Raw genomic sequence first — 9508 nt, forward strand, 5'->3', positions numbered from 1 at the left:
GTTGAAATATTACTGATGTTTCACGTTAAAAATGGCCCTAAAGATTGATGCTAAACAACATTTGACATGTTTGAACGAACGTAAATAGATTTATTTTTTTACTTTTCGGCATGACTTTTCCCTCCCGCGCCCTACATTTTGAGTAGCCTACTGAACGCGCTAACGACATGGAACAACATGGAGTTATTTGGACATAAATTATGAACTTCATTGAAAAAAACATTTGTTGTGGACCTGGGATTCCTCGAAGTGCCTTCTGATGAAGATTATTAAAGGTAAGGGAATATTTCTAATGTTATTTATGATTTTAGATGATTCCAACATGGCGGCTATCTGTATTGCGTAGTGTATTTTTCTGAGTAGAGTACTCAGATTATTGCAAAGTGTGCTTTCCAAGTACATTTATTTTGAAATCTGTAAAATGCGGTTGCATTCAGGAGATGTTAATCTATAATTCTTTGAATAACAGTTTAATACTTTAACCACGTTTTATAATGAGTATTTTTTGTAAATTCACTGGCAGTTTTGGGGGAGACACATTTTCTCAACGACACGCGCCGATGTAAAATGCTGTTTTTTTATATAAATATGAACTTGATAGAACAAGAAATGCATGTATTGTCTAACATAATGTCCTAGGAGTGTCATTTGATGAAGATTGTCAAAGGTTAGTGCATAATTTTAGCTGGTTTTCTGCTTTTGGTGACGCCTGTCCTTGAATTGAAAATGGCTGTGTACTTTTTTGGCTATGTACTCCTAACATAATCTAACTTTATGCTTTCGCCGTAAAGCCTCTTTGAAATCGGACAATGTGGTTCGATTAAGGAGATGTTTATCTTTCAAATGGTGTAAGATAGTTGATTGTTTGAGAAATTGAAATTATTCGATTTTTGCTGTTTTGAATTTCGCGCCATGCTTGCAATCCCGTCAGTGGGATTCTATCCCCAAGAGGTTTTAAATTAAGACCAAAAAGGTCATGTTTTTCTTTCATAAATGTTACAATATAGGCAATTTTGACTTTGCAGCTGGCCCATCTAGCGGAAATCGCTTAGTTCTGCCTCAAGGACAAGACTCATCCCAATAAATGCCAACCTGCCAATAACATACAGTGAGGGAAAAAAGTATTTGATCCCCTGCTGATTTTGTATGTTTGCCCACTGACAAAGAAATGATCAGTCTATAATTTTAATGGTAGGTTTATTTGAACAGTGAGAGACAGAATAACAACAAAAAAATCCAGAAAAACGCATGTCAAAAATGTTATAAATTGATTTGCATTTTAATGAGGGAAATAAGTATTTGACCCCCTCTCAATCAGAAAGATTTCTGGCTCCCAGGTGTCTTTTATACAGGTAACGAGCTGAGATTAGGAGCACACTCTTAAAGGGAGTGCTCCTAATCTCAGTTTGTTACCTGTATAAAAGACACCTGTCCACAGAAGCAATCAATCAGATTCCAAACTCTCCACCATGGCCAAGACCAAAGAGCTCTCCAAGGATGTCAGGGACAAGATTGTAGACCTACACAAGGCTGGAATGGGCTACAAGACCATCACCATTCAAACAGAACACAGAATGGAACTCCACCATGGGTGCATCCGAAATGGCATCCTATTCCCAATGTAGTGCATTACTTTTGGTCAAAAGTTGTGCACTATATAGTGAATAGGGTGCAATTTCAGAAGGAGCCCATGTCTACTCCACCACAGCGGCAATTATTTTAAATTGACACAATGACAAGAATTTAAAATCAACAAATACAATCCCGGTCGGGACAAATAACAATGAACGGCAGCATTGAACCAACAACCAGGGCAGGCTAGGCTTACGTGCATGGCTAGCTAATGTTAGCATTTGGTTTGGCAACACAGAGGTAGGGTGAGAGGCCAGAAGTCCTTGGCTACTGTACTATTGTCACTTTATTTGAGACCTGGGTTTAAAAAAAATATATGTTTTCTTCCAAATACTTTGGCTGGACTTTATTACTATTTGAACCCAGGTGTCTATCATACCAGTGTTAAATGTGGCGGGTTCTGACTTTCATATCATCATCCCGACCCGCAATGGATCAAGTATGGAACCAGTACTGCGGTTGATTAATGCACTAAAACCAATGGAGACAACATGATGAAAACCAAATGGTAAACTCAAACCAACAGAGGGTGAGTCAGGGCTTTCTGTCTCTCCGTCTACATGGAGGATGTGCTTGTTCAGCGCGGCTTGGTCCCGATGGTGCGCTCCTTCTAGTTCTCAGACATTTTTGCGGATCGTGAATTTGAGGATGCCTCCGTTGTGGAAGTACGTCAGCTCCACGTCTGTGTCGAACCTCATCCTCGCCTGGAATGTTTTACCCGTGTCGAGCTGTAAGGGAAGGGAAACAGACAGTTGTAGGTTGCTCATAGTAAAAAAGGCCAATATATTGAGTATTGCTCTTTTCAAATGTATTACAGAATCATAATGTATTAGAGAGTTCATAGAAATCTCAAAGTGTTCTTTTTTTTGGACTAGACATCTACTAGCAACTCAGACTTTCGCATAACTCATTAACTCAGAGGGGTTTGGTTAAATACAGAAGACACATTTCAGTTGAAGGCATTCAGTTGTACAACTGACTAGGTATCCAATTTTCCCTTTCCACTGAGAATTTCCCACCCTATGTAATCACCGGTCGTACCTTAATGTCAACAATCACCCTGGGTGTGAGTGGCTCTGGGAGGACCACGGTGTAACGCTCTCGGCCCGTCAGGCCCAGGCTGTCTGCCGTGTCCCCGGCCAGGTACTCCAGAGGGATCACCCCCATGCCCACCAGGTTACTGTGGTGGATCCTCTCATAGCTCTCTGCCAGCACAGCCTTGTTGCCCTGGGAGAGGGGAACAGAGGAAGGGTGTCAGGCAGGTAACAGTGGGCATCCACATAGCTCACCATTTGTTATGTGTACCTTGCATGCTCCCTACTTTGTATTGTATTACCTTTGTTCAATAAAAAAAACATCCACATAGCCCACCAGAATCTTATATTTGATACTGAAAAGTGTCATACAGGCTAGCCCCTAACTTACATTCAGCTACTACATCATACATGATCAAATGAGTTGGTGTGATGAGAACGCTGTTGTGATCGAAGACAAGAGACTGACCAGGAGGAAAGAACCTTTAGCGGCCCAGTCTCTGGAGCTACCGGAGCCGTACTCCTTCCCAGCTAGGTTCATGAGCGGGAAGCCAGCCTGCTGGTAACGCTCTGCAGCATCAAACACATCCAGCTGTACAGGGAAGCAGACAATGGCTAGAGCACACTAAATACATACATTGATACATAGGGACTACCATAGTACATATAACAGCCATATAACAAAATACACTAATATGCAGTCAAAATACAAGAAGAAATGCTAAACATACAATAAAAGTAAGTTAATACAATAGTCATAAAAATTGTGTTACTCATTTGATAAAGTAATAGCCACCAGATAATGTAATAAGTTATACAATTATCTGGAGCTGTATAACTTTACCTGGTTTTATTACATTATAACAGGAAAGAATATTACATTATTGAAAGTTATTACTTATCTGTTGTTCCAGGGCATTATACCGTTTCATCAGAGGGTAGGTGCATGGTACGCGGTGCCTGTCTGTTCAGGAACTTGTTGAAGAGACGGATGTTGGCGAACGTGCCACGGGCCATCACAGCATCGTTGCCACGCCGAGAGCCGTACGAGTTGAAGTCACGTGGGTTCAAACTGGAAAGGGTTTAAAATGTTACTTTGGATTCTGGGTGCAACTTGACTCCAACATTAAAAAAAATACTAAGCTAAAAGCTAGCTAGACATCCAGTGAGCTCCAAAAGTATTGGGACAGTGATATTTGTTTTAAATGTTTTGGCTCTGTACTCCAACACTTGGGATTTAAAATGATACAATGACTGAGGTTAAAGTGCAGACTGATAGTTTTAAGTTGAGGGTATTTTCATCCGTATCAGGTGAACCATTTAGAAACTACCACACTTTTTGTACATAGTCTCTCCCCTCCCCCCCCCCCTTTTTAGGGGACCAAAAGTATTAGGACAAATTCACTTATATGTATTAAAGTAGCTTAGTGTTTGGTCCCATATTACTAGCACGCAATGATTGCATCAAGCTTGTGACCCACTTGGTACAAAAAGTGCTGTAATTTCTAAATGGTTCACCCGATATGGATGAAAATACCCTCAAATGAAAGCGGACAGTCTGCACTTTAACCTCACAGTCATTGTATCATTTCAAATCCAAAGTGCTGGTGTACAGAGCCAAAACAATAACAAAAAAAATGTCACTGTCCCAATACTTTTGGAGCTCACTGTAATAACCTTAAGCTAGCTAGCAAAAGAAGCTTCCACACTATCACGCTGACCCAAACTGTACTGGGCTGGCTTGGATTTTTTTCCTTTCACATTGTCCTTTCCAGCAACTAACCAGGCCAATACAGCGTGGCTCGGCTCAGTAGTGTGAAAAGGGTATAGTTACTGCCTTCCCTCCCATCTCTCTCACCCTCTGCCGGTCAGGTAGCATGCTGCAGGGCTGGTTCGGGCGATGTTCCCAGCAGGAGAGATATGGTCACAGAGTCGCCGAAGTTCAGCAGCACGTAGGCATCCGTTATAGACCCGGGGGACAGGAGCTCCCTGGTCTGAAGAAAGCACAGAAAGGCTGAAGGGATAGCTGCGCTAAAAGACATTTTGTGAAAGTGGTTGTGGATTGGAGCCCATAGACTAATTTCAAGGTAAGGAAAAAAATATATAAATATGTACATTTCACTGAACAATCCTTTACAAAAGATAAAACCTGAGAGGGGAAAGAAATCGGACATTACAACGAGGACATTAGTTTGTGTGTCGTACCAGTCCATCAAAGAATGATGGAGACTTGATGTAGGTGGACTTGGGGTCCCAGGTATACAGCTTGTCTGAGGGGGCGTTGAGGGCGTTCCAGCGTCCGTTCACTTTCTGCCAGGGTGGAGCAGGGTAGAACAGTCCCATATAAAACTACAACACCAACAGCTCTCTACACTAAATGTACCAATACCTCGAAAAAGTCTGCTATTCACCCACATCTTAAAAATTGTCATACTTTTTTGGCCTTCTAAATCCTGAAAAGTTGACATTACTTAGAATCCCCGGCCCCGATCAACTTCTCTACACTATCAAAGCTGGGGATATTATAGAATATTATTATCCAAAGAGCTGCGTTTACCTCAATCTTCTCATAGATCTCTTTGAACATGGCAGGAATGACAAACTGTCTCTCCACAGCCTGGATCTCCTGCCGCGTGGGCCAGATATCCCTCAGGAAAACCGCTTTCCCTTTGTTGTTCAAAGCTACATCATGAAACCAGAGAAGATATATGAGAGAGAGCGAAAGAGAAACAACAGAAACCAGTATCAGCACCGGACGGCCCAATCTCATTGAACTTCTTGAGTGTTCCAGAACAGTATGTGTGAACCAGAGGAGGCTGGTGTCTCTTTGAAATCGGAGAAAGGGCTCATTGTAATGAGGGAATGGATTGAATTGAACGGTACTATTTGATTAATTTCATTACAGACATTACAGCTTCCACTGGTGTGAATGCTATATAGTAAAACTATACAACTGTTGCAAAGAGAACACAGTGTTTGTTTGAAGATACTCACCAATGGGCTCTGTGTCAAAGTCAATCCTCACAGTTCCGGCGATGGCATAGGCGATGACCAGGGGGGGAGAGGTCAGATAATTGGCTTGTGTGTTGGGGTGGACACGCCCTGCAAAGTTCCTGTTACCTGATAGGATTCCAGCAACTACCAGATCTCCCTGGAAGAGAATGGTAGGTAGAGCATCGAGTGAGGACCTGTAGCCATTGACCCTGCAGGGTCGTGTTCATAAGGCACCCAACAGAAGAAAAAGGACTGTAACACTCATTGGACTCATTTTCATTTTCCCTTCCTAAACGTTTTCTGTTGTGTTCCCATAATGAACACGACCCAGGTGTGGGTGTAAATGTTAAAAGTTAGTAGTTACCTGAGTAATGGCCTCCACCACAGGCTCTGGGAGAGGTCCACTGTTGCCTATACAAGTCATGCAGCCATACGCCACCACTTCAAACCTTACGGGGAGTGGAATGCAAGGAGAAAAAAATGGAAGGAGCTGGGAAAGACTTTTGAGATGAACCCCTTACCTATAGACTATTAGTCAGTCTTTAGGAAGGTCTGCCTTACCCAAGCTGGAAGAGGTAGTCCATGACGCCGCACTCCTTCAGGTAGTATGTGACCACTCCGCTGCCGGGCGACAGGCTGGTCTTGATGTAGGGCTTCATACTCAGTCCAGCCTTGATGGCCTTCTTTGCCAGGAGACCTGAAAAGCAACACAGAACCAATTCAACCTCAATGACTGAACAACTTCCCAGATAGAAGTCAAATCAGCTGGGTCGTGTTCATTCAGGCACGTAATGAAAAACGTTTTAAAACGGATGATGAAAAACTGCAGGTAGTCCCTCCCCATTTCAGAAAATGTTCTTCTGTTTGATGTCTAATGAACACGACCCAGATAGGGCAGAGCATGGGACAAGGCCTAGTACGTACCAGCCCCTAGCATAAGAGGGGTTACTGGTGTTGGTGCAGCTGGTGATGGCAGCGATGACCACTGAGCCATGGGAGAGGCTGTACTCCTTGTCGTTGTACTGGAAGGGAACCTCTGCGTGGTGACGCTCCCGGGTCACATGGAAACCCTTGAAGCCTTGCTGCAAAGACATTGAGTTAGAAAAGCTAGTGGGCACACCTCTAGCATGACCCCTCCTACTGACCTGGATGGAAATCTGTGATGCCTCCTTAACCCATAGTAAGTCCAATCCGGTTGACTACTTTAAAATGGTGCATGCAATCATTTTTTGTCCCAAATGCCCCCTTTAGGTTTTCTAAATCTGTTCACACCTCATACACACAAATGTTAAGGGAAGGACTTGTGATAACAGGACATACTATCAGCATGTAGATACCAACAAGTGAGTGAGAGATGGGTGTTGTCGTTACCTTAGCTGTCAGGCAGGCCTCAAAGTCTGTCTTCATGTCCGACACGGCCACCCTGTCGTGGGGTCCCTTGGGACCACTGCAGCACAGGATCACGGTGCTCAGGTCCAGCTTGTGCACCTTGCATAGGATGGAGAGGGGGCAGGGGGGAGTAGAGGGAAAGTAGAACAAGAGTTAGGATTTTTTTGGTGAAGCTTATTAGTGATCACTTGACACATACTGTAGATCCCAGACATAGACTGTGTCCAATCATTTTCAAAACAGAATAACTTTCCAAAGTTGCCATAACTCATGCCTGACAATCTTTTGTCATAAGTCTAGAAACTTACATCTACAAGTCCTCATTTCTAAATGATTAAATGCATTTTAAAATGATCCAGTTTGGAATCGAGTACGTGGGTGAAGTCGGGGTCTTGGGAGGAGTTGCTGTAGTCTCTGAACAAGGCGACTGCGTTCAGATACCTAGTGAAGTAGTCCAGCTTCTCACCATCTCTCCCTGAGTAGAGGGAGCAGCAAAAAGAGCAACGATGAAAAAAGAAATGAAGGGAAAAAAGAGACAGGAAAAAGTTTTGACTGCCATGAGAAGGTGATATGGTGTTGCCAGCCCCGTTTTACATTTCAAATACTATCTGAGGTTCTTAGACATTGTTGACAGTAAGTGCTAAAACCTCAAAGGCTACAGTTTAAAAGTAGCATCTGTCCTGCTTTTTCTCAAATATGCAACATTTAAAGATCCCACCTGTCTGCTCCAGGTACTGAACACTGATGTGGTCCATGGGGAAGAAGGCTGCAGTGGCTCCATACTCTGGGCACATGTTGGCAATGGTGGCTCGGTCGGTGATGGACAGCTGTGCCACACCTGGGCCGAAGAACTCCACAAACTTCCCCACGATGCCGTCCTGGCGCAGGTGCTGTGGGCACAGAGGGAGAGCATGGGACACTCAGACAAATGGTGTTTCTATGTGACATACACTTGTGGAATGAAACACTCACCATTGTTTATCTACAACTAAACTATTTAATACAAGTTTATTGATCCCCTTAGGGCAAGTCAGTTTTTCAAGTAACAAATCAACAGCCTCCAAATGGATCGCATTGATAGTACTACTTTGTTGAATAATTTCATGCCTTGAACTATACTGATTAGACAGATTTGTTCAAAAGAGATGTCTAAAAAGATAGATAAACAGTGGCCCCACTGTCATGCAACTGACTAACCGATTACCTTGGTGACGGTGAGGACCATGCCGGTGGAGGTGATGAACTTGTCTGGGGTGCCCTCAAGCCTGTAGCCGATGACCTCAGGGAGAACCATGCCGATTGGCTGGCCCAGCATGACGGCCTCCGCCTCGATCCTGCCCATACCTACAACAAACATGTCAGGCAAGATTAAGTCCAGGTCTAGGCACGTTCCAGTAGCAAGGCTAGATAGCTCATATTTGGCTAAAGTAAATTTTGGGGTTTGATGCTTATGGGTTATTTGTAGGTTAAAGGGGATAGCCTTAAGTGCCCCACTTGGAAGTTTAAAAACTGTGCAGTCATTTTGTAATTTGGTTGAAGTATCCCTTTAACACTATTAGCAATTATTTGAGTTGGTTCCAAGAACAGTGTACACAATCCAAGCCAGGTCTTACACCAGCCCAGCACACCCAGGCCGTCAATCATGGTGGTGTGGGAGTCGGTGCCCACCAGGCTGTCAGGGTAGTAGTAGCCGTCCTGGTCAAACACCACCCTGGCCAGATACTCCATGTTGACCTGGTGCAAGACCCCCGAGTCGGTGGGAATGATGCGCATGTTCCGGAACGCTTTGGAGCCCCACTGTGGAACAGGAGGCAAACAGTGCATTCGTAAAGTACTCAGACTCCTTGACTTTTTCACATTTTGATACATTACAGCCTTATTCTAAAATGGATTACATTGATGAGGGGGAAAAAATATCTATACAAAATACCCCAGAAAAAAACAGTTTAGAAATTGTTATTGAAGCACCTTTGGCAGCGATTACAGCCTCGATGCTTCTTGGGAATGACGCTATAAGCTTGGAACACCTGTTCCCGAAGCCACTCCTACATTGTTTTGGCTGTGTGCTTTGGGTCGTTGTCCTGTTGGAAGGTGAACCTTTGCCCCAGTCTGAGGTCCTGAGCGCTCTGGAGCAGGATTTCATCAAGGATCTCTCTGTTCTTTGCTCCATCTTCCCCTCAATCCTGACTAGTCTCCCTGTTCCTGCAGCTGAAAAACATCCACACAGCATGATGCTGCCACTACCATGCTTCACTGTAGGGATGGTATCAGGTTTCCTCCAGATATGATGCTTGGCATTCAGGCCAAATAGTTCAATCTTGGTTTCATCAGACCAGAGAATCTTGTTTCTCATGGTCTAAGAGTCATTTAAGTAAACTCCAAGTGGGCTCCACCTGATTGGTGGAGTGCTGCAGAGATGGTTGTCCTTCTGGAAGGTCCTCCCATCTCCACAGAGGAAC

General features: G+C 43.7%; 1 pseudogene; it reads right to left on the reverse strand.

The window, feature by feature from the left end:
• Positions 1–1492: 1492 nt before the first annotated feature.
• On the reverse strand, positions 1493–8913 carry LOC106577706 (cytoplasmic aconitate hydratase-like; annotated as a pseudogene).
• Between the last annotated feature and the right edge of the window lie 595 nt (positions 8914–9508).

The sequence above is a fragment of the Salmo salar genome, chromosome ssa18, assembly GCF_905237065.1.
Source record: "Salmo salar chromosome ssa18, Ssal_v3.1, whole genome shotgun sequence".
In the NCBI taxonomy this organism is placed as follows: Eukaryota; Metazoa; Chordata; class Actinopteri; order Salmoniformes; family Salmonidae; genus Salmo; species Salmo salar.